The sequence below is a fragment of the Tympanuchus pallidicinctus genome, unplaced genomic scaffold, assembly GCF_026119805.1.
Source record: "Tympanuchus pallidicinctus isolate F22 unplaced genomic scaffold, pur_lepc_1.0 scaffold4, whole genome shotgun sequence".
Taxonomy (NCBI): domain Eukaryota; kingdom Metazoa; phylum Chordata; class Aves; order Galliformes; family Phasianidae; genus Tympanuchus; species Tympanuchus pallidicinctus.
Window position 1 is genome coordinate 28,605,016 of NW_026294758.1, and position 23,560 is coordinate 28,628,575.

General features: G+C 36.6%; 1 protein-coding gene across 7 annotated transcripts in view; it reads right to left on the reverse strand.

Moving 5' to 3' along the window:
- Positions 1-23,560, reverse strand: part of PAM (peptidylglycine alpha-amidating monooxygenase) — a 123,055-nt gene that overhangs the window by 87,102 nt on the left and 12,393 nt on the right. The window contains exon 1 of one of the 7 annotated variants that reach the window (XM_052700991.1): positions 12,931-12,954. The exons of 4 other annotated variants lie outside the window; for them this stretch is intronic. The gene's annotated coding sequence lies outside the window, so the exon portion shown is untranslated. Of the gene's footprint in view, positions 1-342; positions 400-3,735; positions 3,761-12,930; positions 12,955-23,560 lie in introns of those variants that run through there. 2 more of the 7 variants (XM_052700990.1, XM_052700989.1) reach the window with 2 other exon arrangements.

A 23,560-nucleotide genomic window follows, 5' to 3' on the forward strand; every position in this document is an offset into this window, starting at 1 on the left:
TATTCTGCACTGTTACCAGACAGCAAGTCTAAAGTACTGAGAAATGAACAAAACTTCACAACTTCCTGAAAAAAAATCATAACAATGATAATAAAGCATACATTAAAAACACTTAACCTCTCATTTACTCATCAAAATACAAAAGCAGGTTTCAGGCTTATATTGTGCATAAAAGTATAGCAAATAATATTACATTTAGGAAACACAACAACCTTATATTTGTGTTTCATTTTTGAATTGTTCTCTAAAATCCATAAAGCTGTTAAGCTACATTTCATAGTCTGATGTCACAGAAACATGACAAAAAAAAAAAAAAAAAAGCACCTACAAGACAAAACCTACCTCTAACACAAAGAGCAATATTCATCCTAACATGAAGAACAATATTGAATCATACTTGAAATGTAAAGCAGACATCGCAGAGCTCTGAAATAGTGAATAAAGCTAAGAAAAAGATGTACACTGGTGAGTTACAAAATCACTTCTAAGTAACACTGATGAAGCACATGAAGCATACACAATAACAATAGTGGGCACTTCTGCTCTCATACAAGTATCTCAGCAGCTGCAGCTCTACCTAAAGAGACTAATTTGCAGTCATTACAGAATTCTATTCCCAGTGCTTCTGTGACATTCAGTAGCTAATTCACTACACAGAGTGGGAACCAAAGCAGGAGTCCCCTGCAAGACACCCTGGGACCAAGCCAAGAACTGAAAATCAATTCCACATGCACCAAACTGTTATTCACAACCCATCAGCATAACTGATTCTTGTAAAGTCACAGTGTCCTCAATAAAACTCAGAGTTAGAATATGCTGTAATTAGTTTGGACGCTTCTAAAAGATTATATTAGAGCTAAGAATGTCAGGTATGTATTTTCCAATTACAATATCACACTTTAATTACAGGAAAACAAATAGAATATTTATCATTCATGATTTTTATTTGCTAACTCCTACTACTGTTGAGCTACTATAACAAGTAAAATAAGAAGCACATTGTGTCCTTAATACCTTGAAAAAGTACAGATTCAAGAAAGCTCTTTAGGTTCCATGACCAAGAATGGCATCAAAATTTCAGTTCTTTCAAGCTGATGAAAGAAGTTAGTTTTGTATCATAGCAAACTTGAGACTTTCCACAACAAAGGTACAAAATCGCTTGTGGTTGCCTTCTCAGAAAGAGAGAAACAGGTTTAATTCCTTTTTTCCAACACAAATGTGGTGGCCTTACACCTCTCACCTCCCAAGATACATGTTTTTCTTTTGACATAAGCATATGTGAAACCAGACATTCTCTCCCTAAGATTTCCTGCAATCATGGGTTAGCGTGTACCATATGACACTGTGCTTTGTTTTAGAATCAAGGGCATGCTTAGACAATTTGGACTCCCTCTTGCTATTCTTAAAACAATGGTTGGAGAACGATAGATTGATCTGCAGACTGAAACAGGAACTGGATCAGCCTTCTCCCTCCTTGGTGAGCCAGTTAAGATGGTAGCCAAATAAAAAGAAAAATATTATTTGAAGTTCTGAAAATCTGTACTGATATATTTTCCTATCCAACTGAATTCACTACTTATTCATTTTACAGGATTTCCTAGTAATTTCAACTTCATGAAATTAAGTCATGCGTTTAAACACCCTCATGTCCATGCTTTAAAACACCCTCATGTCCATTAGGACTGAAACAGCAAGGTGCCAGCCAGAGGAGACTTGGCATTCAGGAGTCACTTTGTCACTTCTGCTCTCAAGAACAGTACAGCAGGCACCTGTTCCCAGGTAGCAAAGGGAGGAATGACTTACCACTAAATGAGCACAAGTACTAGGTTAGGATACTCTAGGGAAACTTCAAGAAAAACTACATATTGTTGCATTCCTTCTCTTAGGATAAAGCTCTATTTAAACACTGCTTCCCTATGGAAAACTTATTCTGTCCAGCTCTGCAGAACAAACTAGAATCCTTTTTTCATGAACGCCTTACTGATAAAGCAAAAGCCTCCAAAGCCTTCAAATTATGTTCAATTTTTAATTAAACAAGTAACTATAATAAAAGTATCTGGAAGTAATACAGTAATGATAACAGTAGAAATCTGATTGCTCTCTTATGCTAGTCTCGCAGCATTATTTCTGTGTAGCTGAAGCGTTTAAAGAGAATGATGGACTTAACTTTCAACACTGCACTCAAGCTTCTTTCAGTTGTCCGTAAGGACATAGGGTAAAAGACATCCTACATACTGTAATGTAAAAAGATACATCAGACTGATAAATTAACTACTGTACTTACTCAATAATTAAAGAAGAGAGATACCGGTATCTTGCAGAGGTGTTTTGTTTCTACAGAAGTCTAGGAGGTTTGGCTTATTTTTGGAATTACAGTACCCTTCTGATTCCCATGCTTTTCTATTGTAAACCACTTTTTCATTGTAAATCAGATTTGCATTCTGAGAAGTGCTTATCAAATTCACTCTCAGTTTACATTATGCAGCTTTCACTAAATTGAATATAATTTATTTGCAAGCATGGTGCTTACAGCACCCCAGATGGATATCCCCTTTCTCTGATATAAATTTTAACACACTGAAAAAAATGGTAGTGATTTTAAAAAAAGAACATAAAGCTCACCTTCAACCTCTGAGGTAATACATGATTCTACAACAGAAACAGAAGTACCTAACTGAATGATAAATTAATGTTTCTGTTAGAAGTACAGCACCACTTACGTTCTGAGGTAATAACCAAAGGACTAAGAAAAAAAAGCAAAATAATTGTGTGGCTTTATCACTAACTCCCATTCAGATCACAAAACCGTCAATAAGGCAACTTGGGAAGCGAAGAGGTGAAGGCTGGTAAATCATAGCACAAACAAACCCCATGGACATCCAAAATGAAACCCTACAAGAAACACTGAACTCCTACTTCTCCCTCACGTAGAACAGGCTAAACAGCGTCAAATGATTCCTTCGCTTTTCAAAGAAGTTCTCCAAAATTAGATGCTGTAGTTCTGACAGCATAGATACAAAACACCCCGGATACTGTAAGCTACAACACTACAACAGTTTTCTCAGTATGCTAATATATTTGTTTTATATTCATCTTTATGTTTCAAAGAATAATCACCATTACAAAGTAATCATATTTAGAGTATATGATAATCATCCCAACACCAAAAGGGACAGTTTCAGAACATGAGTATGTAATACTGGAGATAAATACACCCACAGAATGAAAACAGGTTATCAGTCAGTATGTACTAGAAATATGCATGAAACCCCCAAAACTTCTGTAATCCATTTAAAAGAAGTTCAAACTACCAGTTCCACTTCTTTTATCATCATTCTGTTATAGACATGAAGACAAATGGCTTCAGGGTAAAGAAAAGAATTTAACTTACACAAAATTAAGAAAATTACATAGATCATTTCTTATTTTCATAGGGTTACAGAGGGAAAATGCCACACCTCAGACAGCAGAAAAGTTTTCATGGAGATTTTTTGAATAATACAGAAGACACAGAAGAATTCCATATGGATTTTTCTACTTTTGTAGTCTTCCTGACTACAGAGTCCAATCTTCTTAAATCACATGCATTTATCTCTAAGAAATTTATTTCAGTAAGACTAAAATACTACACACATTCTGCCAGCAAACAGGACTTAGCCAGAACAGAACACAGTTTGTCTCATTTTTGTCAATACATAAGCTGCAAATCTTTCATCTCCTGTGTTCCACACATACATGTACAATTAAGGTCTTATGAGACAGGAGGCAGCTGAGGAAATATCACGAATTGATTCCGAAAGACTACACGTTTCCTTCATTATGATTAATTCCTGTGGAGAAAAGAAAGGCACGCTGCATTCTTTGAATACAAAAATAAGGAAAACATCTTAAAAACCTCTGTGTCTTCAGCTCTTGAATCCACCTTCTGTTGTCCGTCCTGTCACAGGCGCTGTGGTCAGGTCCTGGGGCAGCACAACCCCAGGCCGGTGCACACAGGTCAGAGCCCTCACCACATAACAGGCTGGAAGGGAAGGTGAGAAGATGGCAGGGTACAACACACGGGGAATACCCAGTCAGGGTCCAAACTTGTCTGCCTCCTACACACAGCCAGCCATTTTAACCCACAGTCCCTAGACTTTTTCCCTCTTATCTCATCCTTACGCCACCTCATTCCACTCCATTTCACACCTCTGATTCTGCCCCTACTAGTCCCACAAGCACTCTCATTCAAAAATAAATGCACATCCATAGCATCCTGTGTCCTGTCCTCCTGGGCAGTTTTCCTGCATTCTGAAAGGCACTGATTTAACCCACTGGCTTTCTCAGCTTGGTTGACAGTCTTAGAAGGAGCCCCAGACTGGGCATGTCCATCTTCCCAGCCCTCGCTGCAGGGTAACCCTGACACCTTCTCCTGCCCTTGTGCTCATCTGGCATTATGGAGACTGGCATTTGATGGCTTCTGCAGAGGCCTGGGCACAGGCTGCTTGGGTCACTTCTGCTATTGCCTCTCTGTTCCTTCACTGCTCTGCAGTGAAGCTTTAACATTTAACCTAATGGGCTTTTGTGAGGCAGACAAGATTAATATTAAATTTAATGCTGCTGCAGCAGTCTTCTACATTGCCCTTGCTTCAAAGATTTTTTTTTTTTTTGTCATCATTTAAAACCAGCACATTCTTACTGCCAAATCTTAAAATAAATTCTTTTGTTCAAAGGTCAAAAAGGTCAAAAAATTTCTCTTTCATCTGAATAGTAACTCTTAAGTTTTAGAAAAAACATTCAAAAACTTCACACTCAAACCAATTAAATCAATTACCTATGACCACCTGCACCAGCTAAAGGTTCTTTGACAAAATAGTTGCCTTGAACACAAAGATTTCAAAAGCCACAAAACCCCACCATAATGGTTTCTAAAAAACAAGTGAATGCTCAGGTGCTGCGCTCCATATGTCCACTGATCTGACTTTTATCTTCTTACCTACAACAGAATTCATGATTACATAGCTTAAAGACCTGAGAAAAGTTGTTGCTTTGCTTTTTTTTTTTTTTTTTTTTTTTTTTTAAGTATACATCCTTTCCTCTAGCCACCATTTCATCTTGTTTATTTTCTACTCAGAAGGGAGAAAACAAGTCAATGATTAATGATGCCATTCTAAAAGAGGATCCCAAGTAATTTCACAGTACAATCAGAGTCCACTCAAACATGAACCCCTGTGAACGACCTAACAGAATTACAGTGGAAGAACAAAGAGAAGTCTTGTTTTGATTAAGAAATATTTGCCAGTGAAATGTGCACATGAATCCTAGAGCTCTCATAGGAAAGAAAAGGAAGAAGTAAAAGCACAAAGCAAGGAAGAAAGAAGCCCCTAGCTCTAAACTACTGCTTACATCCTGAGACAGAAATAGAAATCAGAGAAACAACTGAAAATGTTATCTCCCTTGCACTACATTTGGGACAGTTGTGTCTAATCTGCCAAAGAAAATAATTTCTTACAACAGTTCCTCAAAAGCAACAGTAAATAATTTGCAGTGGGTGGAAAAAATCATTCCTTTCTCAAAATTTTCCCCTGGAACTTTTTTTTTTTCTTCTTAAATTGTCTCATTTCAGTGACAATCACGTAACATTGTTTGTATCCAGAAGGTAGAAACTTATTAAAGCAGCTAAAAATTAAAGCAGCTAAAAATTAAAGCAGCTAAAAACCAAATCTAAAATGCAACAATCAATAGCTAACTGCTATTTTAACTCCTTTTAGACACCCTTAAAAGCATTTTGCTTTTAACTGGGACTATAGTTAAAAACAAATGCATACGTTGAAAATACAACAGTAAAAAAGGTAATTAATACAATGACATCTTTGGGACAAGAAATATAGTTCTGAAGACTATAAAAATGGTTACATCACTGTTGGTAGCCCATACTACAGAAGGTCACATTTGAAAGAAATTTCATTCAAAAGATCAAGTATGCAACAAGAATAATTATTAATACCTACATTAAATAGGATAAAATTATAAACTCAATTTAGAACTCACTGGTATGATCTTACAAGGATATTCTCATTTTAGTAATTTTCCAGAATTTTTTATTTCCAATCACAACTGCGTGTAAAGGAAATCCCTTCTACATTTCAACACAGCAGGTACTCCATGTTAGAACATAACTCGACTTGCAAAAAGAGAAAGCATTTGTATGTGAAACTTGTTTTATTTCTTTTCTAGATTTGAAGTGCTTACTCAAGAAAGCTATGCAGGTTATACCTTCCATAATGAAATTAGCTTCATCATCATTTTTAAGGTAAAACAATAATTACAATGATTTACGCTAAATTTTACTGTACGACTGTTCACAAGATTTTTTTTTTAAAAGTATTTGGTTTGTTCTTTAAAATATATATAACCTAATTTGCAGATCACTTACTTATGTATAGATTCACTTAGACCCACTGAAGAAAAGGTCGAAACACACAGTAAAAGCTGTTTAATGAAAGTGATTTATGAATACAAAACAGTGTACATGCATTCTAGTGCATTCATATGCTTAGATACACTCCAGAAATGCTTTTATTCCACTGATGGAAATCTTCACATCTTCTAAAGAGTTTCTGCCTGAAAAATGGCATTCCTGATGGCTTTTTTTTAATATTCCCAATCATATCCTTGCTTACACTTAAACTGACCACTAACCTTAACTACACATGAGGAGCTGCACGACACAGGAAATACTCGCAATTTGAAATATGTTTTCATATTTCTATAATATGGAACTCCCAAATGGAATTCAATTGGAAAACAAACTACAAAAACCTCCTCATCAGTTCCTTCTCCATCCCTTTCAGCAGGGAAATTTATGAATGTATCTTTAATGTGCCCAAATGCATAAATATTTTTATATTTAACTATATATTAAAGCTATGGAAACTTCACTATAATTTCCCAGAAAGTTGCAAAGCAACTTCAAAATAACTGTAATAGTTAAATACAGTTAACAGTTCAATATTCCATTCCTAACCATTTTTCTCTCTCTACATGCTGGCTAACCTTTCAGATTAAACCCAAAAATACAGAACACCTAAATTCATTAAATAATGTAATGTGCTGTAATCAATACAAAATAAATAATCAAATGTGAAAATTCATGTAAAGCATTGCTCTTTATATTATTAATATCCAACAATGATGCAGTAGTAGAGGAAAAACAGCGTAAGTATTGCATTAGAAAGGAAAAATCCTTACACTACTTGGACTAAGAGAAAAAATCCAAGAAAAAACATGATTGTCAGCAGTCAGTCTATCTCTTCTAATGTACCTTGTCTACCATAGTACTTCCAGACCAAATCTTAGACATAGCATTTGACTGCTTAAGTGCCTTATTCAATAGGCACAGCATACTAAGTAGTTCACTTAAGAAATATCCCTACTGGATGCCATTCCCAGACAATTCACTACTTAAATAAAGCAACAGAAACCGTGGTCAGAGCACGCAAAATAAAACGGGTAAAGGAAAAGAAAAATAAAGAATTTCCGAGCTGTCAAAATAAGAGAGAGAAAAAAGAAGAAACTGGTGGCTTGTACGAAATCCATTGTTTTAATTTCCATTAATGTGCATATTGCTGCTAACCAAAACAACTTTTCACAAATTTGTTTTCTTATGCACCAATAATACTAACATTAACTTCACTGTAAGTATTAAACTCAAGTTTTCTTTCAGAAATAAAGCCCCACAGAATTTTCAAGGTGGAGAAGCTGAGACTATAAAACCAAGATGAAGCTAAGGCATTAAAAAAAAAACAAAACAACAACAAACAAACAAACAAAAAAAAAAAACCCACAAAGAATGTTTGCTATAATTCTACAGCTTAGTCCCAGTAATGCTGTTTTACGGTTTTGGTGTTTTGTTTTGTTTGTTTGTTTGTTTTGTTTGTTTTTATTTTTTAGTGTGTGTACTTTAGGTGGTGGTGGTTTTGGTGATTTTTGCTCGTTCGCCTCATTTAGATTTGTGGGGGTTTTTTCGTTAGAAAAACATTAAATATCATTAATAGTCAAGTGTAATAGTGTCATATAAAGTGGACTATGAGAAGGAAAAACAAAAAAATCAAACTGTGAAACCAAACAGTTAATGGCTTTTTGTGGTGGGCTTACTAATAAACTTAGTTTGCAAGGCCAAAATGTGCAAGAGTCCTCTCAGTCTTTCAACATCAGTTTCTTCCGGTCTTTCATTGCATTTTTCCACTATTCAGGATAAAAGCCAGGACCTCTGCTTTGCTGAAGGGTGACTGTGTATTTCAGTAAGAAATGAAATAAGTAAGAACAAAACACTTTACATAAGCAGAACTGTATGTAGGCTCTGTTTAATCACACTTACCCCATATAATTATCCCTTTATTCATATATTCTCCCCCTTTTTTTCTTCTTCCCACTCTTCCTCTTTTTTATTGCTGTTTTCTTTTTCCTACTAAAAGCTTGAACTTGTTTCCTTCAATGATATTACCATTGCATATTCTGTGTTCTCTTCTGATGATTAAAAATAAGGACTCAAGGAATTTCAGTTTATTAAAAAAGCAAAAAACAACTCAAAAAGTCACTCTAGTTACTTAGTAAAACAGTTTTTCATTAAAGATTTTTGAGCTTGTATTTTTTCTTATTGACGAGATTAGCTGGACTTTGCCAAGTTTAATTTACATAGTCTACGCAATTACTTCAAATAAAACACTGTGTATTTTGTGGACTATGGAACTGAGGACAAAAAAAGTAATGTCCCACAGTGTAAGGATATAAAAAAAATAATATGAAGAAAAAGCCACTTACCTTCCAGCCTCATGAATTTCTAAAATGATACTAAACAATAGAACATATGGAGGGACGCTTACAATCTTTAGCAGAGGCTGAATCATATTCATGTAGATGCTCTGAATAGCCCCTGTATGCATACTGACATCATCAGTAAAGACTTGGAGGCAGAGGATACTATGGTAACCACGCAATGTACTGTGAGAGAGAAGCCTTTAATTGCTTTAACAACTTCCTGAGGCTCTTGCTACCAGGCTTCGATTTGCTAAGTAGGAAATGAAGGCTGTCACAGATGCAGCGAGTGCGACACCATGTAGGAAAAAGCTCAGTGAATCCTGAATCTATTAATTGTGATGTGACTTTTTAAGTGACAAGTGTCACAGCCTGAATCCATTACTGACACTTTCTGACATCTGCAAGCTCTGCCAGAAGTCATAGGTCAAGAAATAATACTGTCAGGTAGCAATTTTATAAGCATTTGTGTTTTGCTTTCTCTGTTTGCACACGTTGATATCATTGCATTGAGACGTTTGTTTCACAAGTAATGGCACAGCTTTAAGTATCAGATGCCCTTCTCTAACTGAGGGTCGACAGATCGATCAGAACAAAACCTAGAATCCTAATACTAAAGCTCAGGTACAATATAAACTGACATGCTCTAAAATGAGAAGGCCATCACGTGTTCATCTTAGTGTCCCTCAATTTCAATGGCTATGTCAGTGCATCGCTTAGGAAGGAAAAAGCTCATGTGAATATTAACAGCTGTGACATGATATAGCCAAGAGAGCTGAGCATGAAGTTCTGACTAAACTTTCAAGAAAACTGCAGCACTGTCTCTTCATTTTGCATGCAAATAGCTCAGCTAGGATTTATTCCAGTTTTAGAAACTAAAAAGTAACTACATGAATAACAACTCCATCAGAATTACACAAAACCAAAATGTAAGGCTTAGATGGGGAACAACTCCACCCACTCATGTTGGTTTTAGGTTTTAATTCCAACTAGCTTGAGTTTTGTTTTTTGTTTCTTGAAGGCATAGGGAACAGTGGCAGGTTGGCTAGGGAAGTAGAGTGGTATGAATTTATCACAATTTGTACATTTGACTTCACCATTACAGTATTTCTGTGGAATCAGGCTTCACTAGACACAAACAGAAAAAATACAGATCCATGAAGACACTCCAGTTTTCATTTCCATACAAACTCACTCTAGTCATCTCCTAGGCTAAGCCTCTCCTTGAGCACTTTGATCAATTAAAAATTTTAAACTGAATATGGTAGTTACCCAGAAAAGATAGAATCAGTAATTATTATCTACTGTTCAAAACAGCGAGTTAGATTCTTAAAATTAATTTCATTTTTTCTTCCTTAAAAATGCAACAATTGAGAAATCTTTAATAGCTTCTGTTTCAACCTAATCCTTACCTCTCTTTCCCACAAGCATTAGATATTTAAAAAAAGAGTAATTTCCAATGTATAAATGTGTAAATGAAATTCTGCAGCAGTAATGCAACTGCACTTTGAGGTTTTTTTTAATCTAAAGCCTAGCATTTATAAAAATAACTCATTATACAAGTTCTTTAATACCACAGCTGAGATGGCTGTTTCATACTCCAACCTGGGAAGACAACAGAGCATACCATGCTGAACCGTATGGCTGGCAAATCTGGTACCCACACACGCCTTTATTATCCAGTATTGAGCTGATTAAAATGTGCAGGGTTCTGCCAGATTGCAGTCTGCCTATGCAGAAATATTTACGTCTTTTTACAGAAATCAGAATTGCCTTCTATTCAAGAGGCTGCTGTCAGCTTTGCACCAATATGTAGAGATCACAGACATGCTTTATCAGTTAGGATTCTCCCTGATTTGGGATGTCAGAACAGCTGCTGTGAATAAGTTATTTACGTATGTCACAGTTTCAATTCTAACATTAATCAAACCTTTGAGAGGAAGTGTCGCTTTCCACAGGAAGGTTGAAAACTATAATCATGACGTGTTAGATTAAGAATTCTAGCCTTTATATTTCAAAAATTTGTAGTTAGCTATTATTCAACATGGCATTTTTATTTTTTTTTAAGTGGTGCCCTTTTTTCAAACACAACACAGAGACTACTTACAATACACAAAGACTACTTATCATAGCAAGCCTTCTGCACGCATGCCTGGTTTTTGAACCACTGAACTAAGATATGAAGAAAAGTACTGCTCTCCAACACAGTCCCCATTGCTTTATGCATGTAATGCTACGTACGCATCAGGAAAAAAGAAAATGCACAAAACAGAAATAAGAAAGAATTGAAGAATTTTCACAAAGTTCTACATACAGTTCTCAAGTAAACTCTAATTGCAACCATGAAGAGATACACAACTAGTTATTTTTAATTCTCTGCTGGGATGGGATTAGGACCCCAGAGGACATCTTTGCAGATGAGCAGATGCAGAAACAAATAGCAGCTCAAAGCAGAAACAGAAAACCACACAGCCTCTCTCTGCCCCTTCAGAGACCGACATCACAAGCTACTTAGTGCTTGTCAGTGTGCCCAAACACCAAAAGGGCTACAGCAACTGATAAGTGAAACTTCTTCTGAAGCCAGGGTGAGAAAGGTACACGCCATTTTTAACTCATACTCAAGCAAATACAGTGAGAAGGAAAAAAAAAAAAAAAAAAAAGCAGACCAGGCTGCACCCAAACATAAAAGCCTGCAGTAGAACTGAAGCGTATTAATGCTCTTACTCTTGATAGCAAAGTTGAAAATGCAGTTACAAAGGATGAAAATGAAAATCTCCATAATCATCAACTGCCAAGTTACACACAGGCTTTAAAGCAACATTCACCTAGAATGCTTTTACCACAGACTTCTTTCAGTTTTGAGAAGAGGAAGAACATTATCTGCAATGACTAGCAAATGAAATCCATACCCCCAGAGGACGTAAAAGAAAATAATTCCAAGAAAACCACCATGTCTTGATTCACTAAGAAAGGCACTGCCTTTGTTTCTTCAGTTAAAATCTCCCATGGTGTATTTTGCTGGGCAAATTCTAAAATTTCTTTTCTCAAGTACTCAAGCTATTCGACTTCATTGATTTATAAACAGAATAATAATAGACAGCAGATCATTATTTGGAGAAAAGGAAAATTTTATATTTACAAAATCCATAATGGAAGCCTTCTCTCAGGTATCCCTCTGGTGACAGCAACAGGGCCCAAGGGCACGGCATGGAGCTGTGGCAGGAGAGGGGGTCAGGGAAAGGGTCTGCACCAGAGGGCAGTGTGTGGGGGGAACGCGCTGCACAGGGCAGTGGGCACGGCCATGAGCTGCAGGAGATCAGGGAGCATTTGGACACCTGCCTCAGACATGGGATTTGGATTTTGGGTGATGCTGTGCTGTGAAGCCAGAGTTGGACTTGGCGATATTTGTGGGCCCTTTACAGCTCAGAATATTCCATGATTTTATGATTCCTTGCAAAGTAGTCTAAGTTGACTTACAAACTTGATATATCATCCATGAAGGTTTGTCTATGCAATGTTCTAAAGTCCCCACAAAATCCCTACCAATTTAGGTGAAAGTACAAGTGACAACCACAAAGGAAAAAAAGGAAAAAAAAGAAAAAAAAGGAAAAGAGGACAAAACTCTAACAGATCATTTTGCATACTTTTTAGAGTTCAATTTAAGCTAAGTGTGAGTTCCAAGAAGAAAAAGAATAAGCAATCATGGCATTTTCAGCTAGACAGGCACAAGGTTAAGGCATTGGCATATGCTAGAATGAGACTGCAAATTGTAATGAGACAACAGCACACAAATTCCTTCTTTAGACTAAAAAGTCAAGTATTGGAAAATTAAGATCAGTGTATACAATAGCAATCTAAATTTCATTTTTGCAGATACATGCTATCATTTCTTCACATTTCTTAGCTTCATAATTATCCAAAATCTAATTTCAACAGCAATAGAAAGAATATGGAAAAAAAAAGAAAACAGATTAGTTTGCATTCTTTAGCAATCATGACACCATATTCTTAAGTTCTGTTCTTTCTAAAAGGTTAACTAACACATGCAGCCACTTCAAGCCAATCAAAACATTTCATCTGGTTCTACTATGAAACATGCAAATCTGGTTCTCGTTTGACCGCAATCCCACTTACCAGGGGTCCCCACCAGGGACTGGATAGTCGGGTTCTGAACAGACTGTCTCTTATAAAGTTTGCTTTACACAATAGCCAGAGATTAGCAAAAGAGGAAGAATCAGAAAGAGACAGAACTACACATCTCTAAAACAGTTACGGCGCAACCTATTTACAAACAGCACATATATCCAGGCACTTGTATGGATATATCCATATTTGAAAAACTGTAATAAGAAACATGCTCAGTAAATCCTTTCTACATCTCAAGCTTAGCTTTGAAGATTAACATTTAAGTTTAAACTCTGTATTGTAATACCCACACCCAATTAATAGTTGTAAACATTGATCTTTGAAACATACAAGCAGTACTCCTGCACAAAACAAAACTTGCCTTTGAAGAAATGTATCAGGGATGTGAAAACATCAACACGCACAAGTAACTACTTATATTTCTAAGCACGGAGCAGTTCACTACACCTTGAAAGTGAATAACGAGGCACTTATCACCACTAGTTCCACCGCTCCTCTTAGATTTCTGCATTTCAGATAAGAATTTCAAAACAAATCACAATTTTCCATCGTCTAAGAATACCTCGTTGTTGCTCTGTCCAACTGCACCTCACAGATATAGAAAAAGAAAGGCATATTAACCTCCTTCCACTCCCTTTGTGTCACGTGTGCACATATAATTATAAGATAGCTTCTGCAGTCCTGCCTATGGGAATGACAGCAAAGCTTTTCATCCACACATGGCAAAAAATTCCTGCTTATCCCTAAAAAAAGGTTATCCTTCTGCCACTAAATACTTTTTCTTCACTGCTTTGCTAGTGTGAGAGCTGATTAAAGCACACTGAAAACCAGATATTTACTAGAAAGAACTGAATATTTATTCCTTAATCCACTCCACCATTGTCCAGAATTTTTAACACTTCTGCTTCAAGAGACATAATAGATTTGTCATTTCTAAATCTCACAAAGGTCTCATACCTTATGCATACTTTGTTTTCTTCCATCGGAATTTTTTCTCTACAAGAATGATCCTGCCCTTTTCACTGCATTTTTAAGATGCCTCTAACTTTTTTTACAGAAAATTGAGTAAGGATATTACATGCTTGTGGCACAAGAGTAACTTTTTTTTTTTTTTTTTTTTTTTTTCCATGGATATTCCCAGCCTCAGACTCTAAGACTGTTGGACAAGCATGAGATATTGTTCTGAACTAAGTGGGTTAAGTCTTCCATATAAACAAATCCCAGCTGAAAGGAAAGCACAAGAAAATTTAAAAATTGTAATTGCATTCATTTTCCTGTAACCAATAGAAGTCTGAGGAACAGACAAGCTCATCAGAGATTGGAATTCTTTTGTTTTCATGTTGAAGTGACTTACTGTATCACAGTACTTTGGAACTTGTAAATCTCAGTACTGGATACTTTACAGTAGGTGCACACAGCACTTGCACCTGTCCAGCTTTTAGACAGAAATATAAAAGGTTAATCTTGATCAAGGGAACATTAATATTTACTTACGACAAGAGAATGCCTTATGGAGCATTTGGCAAGCAAGGTTAGCAAGGCGGCACTCCCTAAATTAGATCAGTGGAGACTGGACAGTGAAATCATCAGCTCATATTGCCATTTGTTTTTCCACATAGGCCCTGCAGGTGAGCAAACACGGATTATGTTGAAAGGTTTATTTTCCCTTGGAAGCTTTGTTTTCCCTTACAGATGACTTGAAATAGTCAACATTATCAGAAGATGACAAACTTGAACTAGTCAATTTAAAATTTGTACCATGAATAGCAAAACAAAAATACTATACTACTTCAATCCATGCAAAACTGTCACAAGAACAGCATACACAATTTTAACATTCTCCACAAGAGGGGTTCACACATTAAGAAGAAAAGCATAGATATAAGAAAACAGATTGTGTGTTACTATTGATTTGTTTAGTTGCCCAACACAAACTGTACCTATGCAGGTATAAAAAATTCAAATTTAGAATGCCATGTGAAAAAAAAAATATATATATATATATAATTGCTTCTGATGAGGAAAAGTAATTTAAGTGGAACTTTGTTTGGCAGAGTACAGAAAATGTAAGCAGCATTAGGATAAATATTTTCTTAAACTTGAAAGACATAGCATGCTAAGAAAAGCAGTTTAACAAACCTTTACGCAAAGCACCCTTTTACTTACTACATACATGTAGATACTGCAAGATCTCTGATTTCTTAGCTCTCCTTTGAAAATTAACAACACCCACTTAGCTATGAACCTAAATCCATCTCTGCTACTTATGCATACAATTCTTCTCCTTAATACCAATTTAAATAAACTGATTGTTTCAGGAGGGTATTTTGTAGTTGAATTTCACCAAAAAATAGCAAATGGTTCTAACAGAACTATATATGATGCCACCACTCTTTAATTGCTGCTAATCAGACTGCTTGGAAAATAAAACAATCAGCTACTGTAGTAGCAAACTGAGCACACAACATCAGCCAGGATATCTACTCTAGTAAATCATACTTTGATTTGGTTTCAGGGAAGAGTACTGCTGTCTCAGGCAGCACCATGTAGAGACACTGCTGAGCACTTTCATCTCGGCTGTAATCTCCTAACAATAGAAAGAACACCAACGCCCAAATCCTCATCCTCAGAAAGTTTCAGTGTTTATTTTGTGGAGTTAATGCTGCTGGACAACACATACCTCTTTAAGGGAGGCCCAAAATCATAAAGGTATGCTCCCTGTGCACATGCTACCCTTAATTTGCAGAAGCCTTAATTTGAGCCTCAGGAAATACCACATAGATATGCATTAAGATTTTAGCAACAAAGATGCTAAAGAAAGCAAAACCTGACATAGCTCTCAAGAACTCACTTAATACAAAGTGACTTAGAATTTGATACAAATGAAAGAGGTGTTGAAGATCAGTGTGCAGCTACTAGGTAAATCACACTCTCCCTGTCCTTGGTGCAACATAACTGCTTTGTGTTTTATGTAACTGTACTGCTATTAACCTGTAACATATACAAACATATAACAAACATAACTGCTCATTATACTAACAAAAAATAAGCTACCTTCTTAAACTTGTGAATATGACAACCTCAACTACTGAAGTTATGGCTTGCAAATGTGTCAAAAATGACAACCACAAAGTTGGATATCCCAGTTTTAACCATATCTGATGCTGTGACAAGATGAAACAATCTGATTTTCCCTATTCCCTATTAGTAAAAATGAGGCAACTTAGAGTATAATTCATGGAAAATTAGAACTGCGTATACTTAAGCTTTGAGTTATCTGTAGCAGATCTCAAGAGCAAGAAAAAGAGAAAAACAAACAAAGATTATGTACAGCAAGTGAATGGCCTTAGAGAATTCACATATGCAAGATGCTAGAATTCTTTTATGAGAAATAGTTTGCTACGTTACAAAAATCTCTTACCCTCCCTTTTCCAGAAGCTATGTTAAATAAAGGACAAAAATACAGACTGTAATAATATTTGCTTTATTGGGTTCAAGGAGCATGCTTTGAGCATGCATTAGCAATGTTTAAGTTTGAAACAGAAGGGTTGCCAAGACTTAAGTCCATTTTCTACCAAAAAAAAAAAAAAATAAATGCAATTGACAAGAGCTGCTGAGCTTGAAATAACTGCCCAACCACCTGCCTATGATGTGCGCCCTGGCCTAAATATCACATTTCTTTAAAAGCATACTCTTCTATTGTCAAATCAGCAGTGACAGGCAGAAGAAAGTGCTCCAAGACAGACAGCTGACCACATCTCCACTCTCACATACTAGAAGAATGCTAAGTCAGAGCAGGAAGGTTACCACTAAAATAGAGGTCACAACCATCAAAATAAAACCTACTCAATTACAGCATAAAATGCTTTATGCCTACAGAGAAGCAAATCTTATTTGAGCCAAACTCTTGGCCTTCTCCTGAATTAGGAAAATGTGAAGAAACGTCATATTAAACATAGCTACGTTCCAGGCATGGACACCAGGGTGGAAAGTCAAAAGCAATTAGATGGTAGAAGACTGGGTCAGGCAATGCTTACGTAAACTGAAGCTGAGGAGCCCTGATGGAATGCAGGAGTACTGAAGGAGCTGGTAGATATCACTATGTGATGGGAAATGCACTGAGGAAAAGCAAAAAGCATCCCCACCTTCAAAAAGAGCAGGAGGGAAGACCCTGAAAACCACAAGCTGGTTATCATCACTTTAAACCCTGGGAATTTGGTGAGGCAGCTCATTCCGGAAACGATTTCTGGGCAAAATCATGAAAAGTCAGCATGGATTCACCAAGAAGAAATTACACTTTATCAGCTTCACAGGCTTCCGCAATGAAAGGAATGGATGTTAGACTAAAAGAGAAAGATTGCGCACCTTGCCTTAAGGTAAGGTAAGGCTTCTGAAACAGTCTCTAGTACAACTGCCATAGATGAGCTGTTGTTTAGGCAGGATGAGCAGACAGTGAGGTGGATTGAAAACTACCTGAACAGACAAGATCACAGACTGTTTACTAGAGACATGGTGTCTAACTGGAGGCCAGTAATTTGCAGTGTACCCCCGCAGTCAAAACCAGGTCAGTTCTGGTTTGCATCTTCATTTATGATCTAGCCGATGGAGCAGGGTATCTTCAGCAAGTTTGCTGATAATACAGAACTGGAAGGAGTGGCTCATTTTCATATTCACAAGGGTTATTTTGCTATCCAAAGCAACCTCAACAGGCTGGGGAAATGGGCTGACAAGAACATTATGAAGTTCAGCTAAAGGGCACGCAAAGTCCTGTACAAGGGGAAGAAAATAGCTTGTGAGAAAAGGACCTATGGGGCATTCTTAAGTTGAATATGAACCATCAGTGTGCAAAAAAGACCAACTGTGGCTGCAGGCGTATCATCAGCTCATCAGAATAGGTGATTTTCTCCTCAGGATTGGTGAGGCTAGAGCTGGAGTACTGAGTTCTGTTTTGGTTCTTTACAAGAGAGACATGGGTACCAGAGCATTTCCACCAAAGGTAAGAAAAGATGGTGAAGGACTGGAGCATCAGTCCTATGGGAGACTGTTCAGCATGGAGAAGACAAGACTCAGGGGCGGCTCTCTTTGAGACTTACAGATACTTGAATAGATGGTGTAGTGTAGAGCCATGTTGTTTTCAGAGATGCCCTGTGTCACAACAACAGTTAACAGACAAACTGAAACATAGCAGGTTTCCCCTAAACATCAGCAAGTAGTTTACAGTGGGTGATGACTGAGCACTTTCAGGTGCTCTCCATCCAACTCTAAATAAATTGGCAATAAATTGAATTAATTTTCCAAGTCTAGTCTCTTTTGCTTGTATACGGTAAGCCATTCTCTGCCTTTATCTCGACCCCCACGCTTTTCCAATTTATTCTTTCTCTCTTACTCGGTAGGCAGAATGAGAGAGTATGGCAGCCAGACAAGGCCACGCAGCTACTTAATCCATCAAGATTTAAAAAATAAAAAATAAAAAAACAGGCCATGCCATTTCTCAGTGATTGGCAAAACTGCTCACAGACCACTCTATGCAACTCTAAAACAAAGCAGATCAGTTACGGATGCCAGTATGCCAACACACCTTCAAGTGTCACCTCAGTTTGAAGAGTGTGACAAGGTAAGAAGGTGATGGAAATTATACTCACACACAGGAACTCAAATTTTTTCCTAAGCAAGCTGACACAGTTGTATATAGGTCAAGACATCTTAGCAGGAATGAAATAAGACACAGATGGAAATCTTCGTGATTTGAACATCCTCAAATGGAAAAAGTCATTTGATTTAGCCAAAAACCAGAATAACCATAAGGCATCATGGCACTGCTGTGAACATACAGCTTATTAGCATTGACCGACAGAACAAATCTTGTATACTAGTCAAAAATATATTCAATTTATCAAAAACAGTTGTTCCTGGACACATCTAGTACAAACTAACACAAGACTTTAAGTCAGTCTAAATAAAGAGGGCACACAGTTTACAATCATGGCCTTCCAACTTTCAACAAAGTAATGCCTCACTCTTGATTTCCCTGACTGGGATGATTAAAGAAAAGCTACAGAACTAGTGCATATTAAATGAAAGTACTGCATGACAGACGTAAAACAAGTGGGAAAAAAAGGTGCAAATCTCAAACTATAAACAGAACAAAAAAATGAAATGAAAACAGTAGAAAACCAGCCCAAGTTGAAAAAGCTGACTATAGATAAACAACTGTTTCAAATGAGCATTTTGAATATATAGCTATGAAGCTGAGAGCTATTTTTAATTCTCCTGGAAGAAAAACAAAAGATAAAAAGATATAAAGTTCTCAATAAAGTAGCAGACCAATGAGATCATCTTCCATTAATAGTACTTATCAATAAGCAACTGTCAGAAATGGGAATGCAGGAAAAAATTAAACTGAGAAGCCTACAAACATCAACCAAAACAGCTCTTGTGTTCCCTAATTGCGAATTAGGATAGTACTGTAAGAACAGCACTCTGCTTTCCCTCCCCCCCCCCCCACTCCCCATTCTCCACAAAAATACTCAGATTTGATACATACAACACTGCAAAGAAGCAAGGTCTAGCTCCAGATCCAGGTACTTCAACTAACAGACAGAAAATTCCTTTTCTCTTAGTGCTTTTTTGTTGTTCTTGTTCTTGTTCTTGTTGTTGTTGTCTTTTTTGGGGGGAGCAAATCCCTTGCCATTATAACAGAAATGTCCCAGTTCAAAACCAGATGGGACAACTGTCTGGGTATTGTGAGGGAAGAAATAATCAGTAGAACAACTTTCAGGGAAAGAAAAAAAAAAAAGGTTGAAGAAAAAAAAATAAATCAAGGAACAGGGAAACATAGATAAAAGGACAGGCTGGCTACCAGGAGAGAAGATGGAGATCAAAGTCACAGGGCCAGGAAATAAAAGACACAAGAGGCAACTAGCTCTTCCACCAGACAGAAGTGTCCATTAAGTTTCCTCCAGAAAGATCTTGGCAGCATCAAGAACTTCAAGAAAGGTGGCTTTAAGGCACAGTTACCCCTTTCCTGGCACACATTCGTCCACTAAATTTCTACCAACAGACCTCTGTAACTACAGGCAGTATCTTACAGTTGAAGGTGCCAACATTGTAAGAACTGAACCATGAGAAACTCTCATATTTTTACAGCAAATAGGAATTCTCCAAGAATCACTCAAGTATAACAAGAAAATTATTTATAGTCTATTTTGCAGGCGTATTTAGTACAAACATGTCCCCTAAATGGATAGTCAGAACAGAATCTGAATAAAAGTGGCCTAATAAAGTAGCTAAATAACAAGAACCCTATTTATAGCTGCAAAAATCTGCAAATTGCCTGAAGATGACAGAAAATTGCACTTATGCAAATAAAGAGAATCGAGTTTGAGATTAATTAAATCATTAATCCTTTCTATTTGAAAGTCACTTTCAGAAAACTCTTTAGCTTGACTTTAGGAAAGAATTGTACACGCAGTATTTTATACAAGTCATCCTCAACATTTTGACATTGCTTCTATATTCACAAGAAAAAAAAGTCTTTAATTCGCAGTTTCTGAAGCATTTTTCCACTCTTTGCTGAAGTTGGTTTTCCAGTGCAAATTCATTTTAAAATCTCCTTGAGACCACCTTATTCTTCTACTTTCATTCAGGATCCTGAAAAATTAAGATGCTGAGCTAGGAAGCCCTAGGCAGGAAGTCTGCCAAATTTAACACAATTAATGGAATATTCTTGATCAAGGCAAGGTGCTATTGATTCACTTTAATGGGCTTTGCCAAAAGATATTACAGAATACAGCTAGCCTCATCCAGAATCCTCACACTAAAACAAAACTTTTTGCTCTGAGTTGGGAATATGTAAAGCCTTGGTACAGATATTCTAAGATGCCTCATCACCAATACAGATTCAAGAGAATTATCTTGATATTGCTATACTCTGCTAAAGTTCTACCAGCCTTTTTCTTTGATATATAATATCAGTACCAGTAGTTTTATAACAGCATCCGTAAGTTTTGTTCAGTGTTGGGAAGATTATGAACCTGAAGTACTCAGCCAGTGAGGAAGCAGGGGAGAAAGAGATAAGCGTCGAGTAATAGGACATAAAAGAAGTAACGCTGTTTTCTGCATGCTCTCCTGCTTGTAGGAGGCCCACCATTGCAATTGCAAATAAAATCTGCTTATCAGAGATACCATCCTGATCAGTTATTTGGATATTTCCAACAATTTTACACACTTCAAGTATAAGAGATGGCAGTAAAAAACCATCTGTAATGGAAGCTGATTCCCCTAAAGTGACAGTTGCACAAAAGCCAGCTAAGGCAAAAAGTAAGACAGATCTACTGGATTTATTTCCTATCTAATGACAGTTTCTGGTTCTAGTGGTAATGTCAAAAATGAACTGAATAGCTCAATTTAACTAATAACTAACCAGTGGCAACTAACTCGAAATGAGTAAAAAGTAACAAACAAAAACATTATTTACATAAATATTTAGTTTAATTAATGCACTAAAAAACATTTTAAACAGAGCTTGCAGTCTGTATGATACAGTTCTCATAAACACACTTCTTCGAAAGCCTTGATAATCATTTAAATCCCACCCTAAGAAAAAGTTCATGCAATCTTGAATACACATTTTCTCAAAACGCCATAGGAATGCACACTTCCTCAAAGATGCTACTAAGTCTCCTACCTGCACTGCACAGTATCTCAACTACAGTTAGATGCTCATATCTGTAAGCACTGCACAAACGTAAGTTTTACACCAAAAACAGTGCAAAGAAATTCATTTATAAAGCATGAAGATATTTCCAGTAAAGCCAAAGACCCATTACATCAGAATTCTGTTTAGATTCCTGTAAGTAACAAATAAAAAGTAATTTTTTTCAGGCTTCTTACTGTAGTTCAACACTGTAAAATACAATAAGTTAAGAACAAAAGTCTCCCATAATAAACCCACTGAGAATACTAACAAGGTTTCCAGTACTTATTTAAATCTTCTGTTACTTTCTTAAAAAGTGAGAGCTGGTGCTAGAAGCTAATTATTTACTCCCAAACAAGAATAGGATAAACCAAAACTCCACAAATTCCCACATATAAAAGACCCTCTTGCACGATCAACTGATGGCCTAATACGAAGCAGAGACATTTGAGGAAAGCTACACCTCTTTAAGGTAGATTTTTCAAAGTAAATCTATTTCAATTAGCTATAAGAATAGCATATATCAAATGTACACTTGCAATTAATTTCTGGACCACCAGCTCTTGCAAGAAATAACCACAAGTAATTAAATGAACATATAACTTCGCTATTACAGATAAAAATAGGATACTTCCACAGCAGGCTAAAGGATGGCAAAGAAACAACACAGTATCAACAAGTATTGTTCCTACAAATTAAACCCACAAAGTTATCATAGATTCAAATGCCAAAGCCAACTGGGGCACACATAAAGACAGAATTTATTGCTAGTTTACTATAAGTGCCTCAGATCTCCATTGAAGTGCTTCATGATTGCAACGATAGCACATTAATTGACACAATAACATAGATAAGGAAGTACTGCATTAACTACCTGGATTATTCTTATGAACTCCTAGGAAAAAAAAGGCTAAGCAGTACACCATTTAGACTACTTTTAGAAGACTAACAATATTGGTTGCTTTTCAAAGCAATGCACTGCATAAAAACAGTAGTCAGTCTCTAAAAGCAGCTCCGAATTATTGAGGTTTTTTGGGTTTTTTTTTTTTCTTGTTTTTTTAATTCTGTTTTTCTGCAAAGAAAAACAGAAGTGAAGATTGACAAGCACCCATTTCATTCAGTTGAATTAGTTCCAAAGATGAAATGACATTAAGTGAAAGCAGTGAAAAATGATACAATGGGCGTCCCACAAATCCCCTATCACATCAAAACAGTACCATAATATGGGCAAAAACAACAACAACAAAAAGACAGACATAAGATGCCACAAGTTCCATCTTTTTAAAGGAAGGATGAGGAGGTTTCATTACAGCACACTCTTCTTCATGTTATCCAGTCACTTCTCATGGTGTCTCAAGCCAGGTACAGATAACCTCAGCCATACAATATCAGTGTATAAATATGCATTATTGGTACTTCTGCTTTCAGGAGCTACCTGAGTATGGATCAAAAAAGAATTTCATTATACTAAATACATACATACATTCCTCAGAAAATTTTCATTAATTATCTCTTTTTTTAACCTCTAACCTAATCATTTCAAAATTGCAATACTACGGGGTACGATTGGTAACTATGAGGCAGACATTTTTTTTGAGGATCTTGTGATCTCAGTTGAGCCACAGATGTTCTGTGTTTGGGCCTTGAACTTAAGATCTGTGAATAATCATGTATAATCATGTATAAGGAGCTCTTTAACATCTTTATTAATGACATCGATGAGGGAATTGAGTGCACCCTCAGCAAGTTTGCTGACGACACCAAGCTGAGTGGTGCGGTTGATACGGTGGAAGGAAGGGATGCCATTCAGAGGGACCTCGACAGGCTGGAAAGCTGGGCTCAGGTAAACCTAATGAGGTTCAACATGGCAAAGTGCAAGGTTTTGCATTTGGGCCGGAAGAACCCCAGGCACCCGTACAGGCT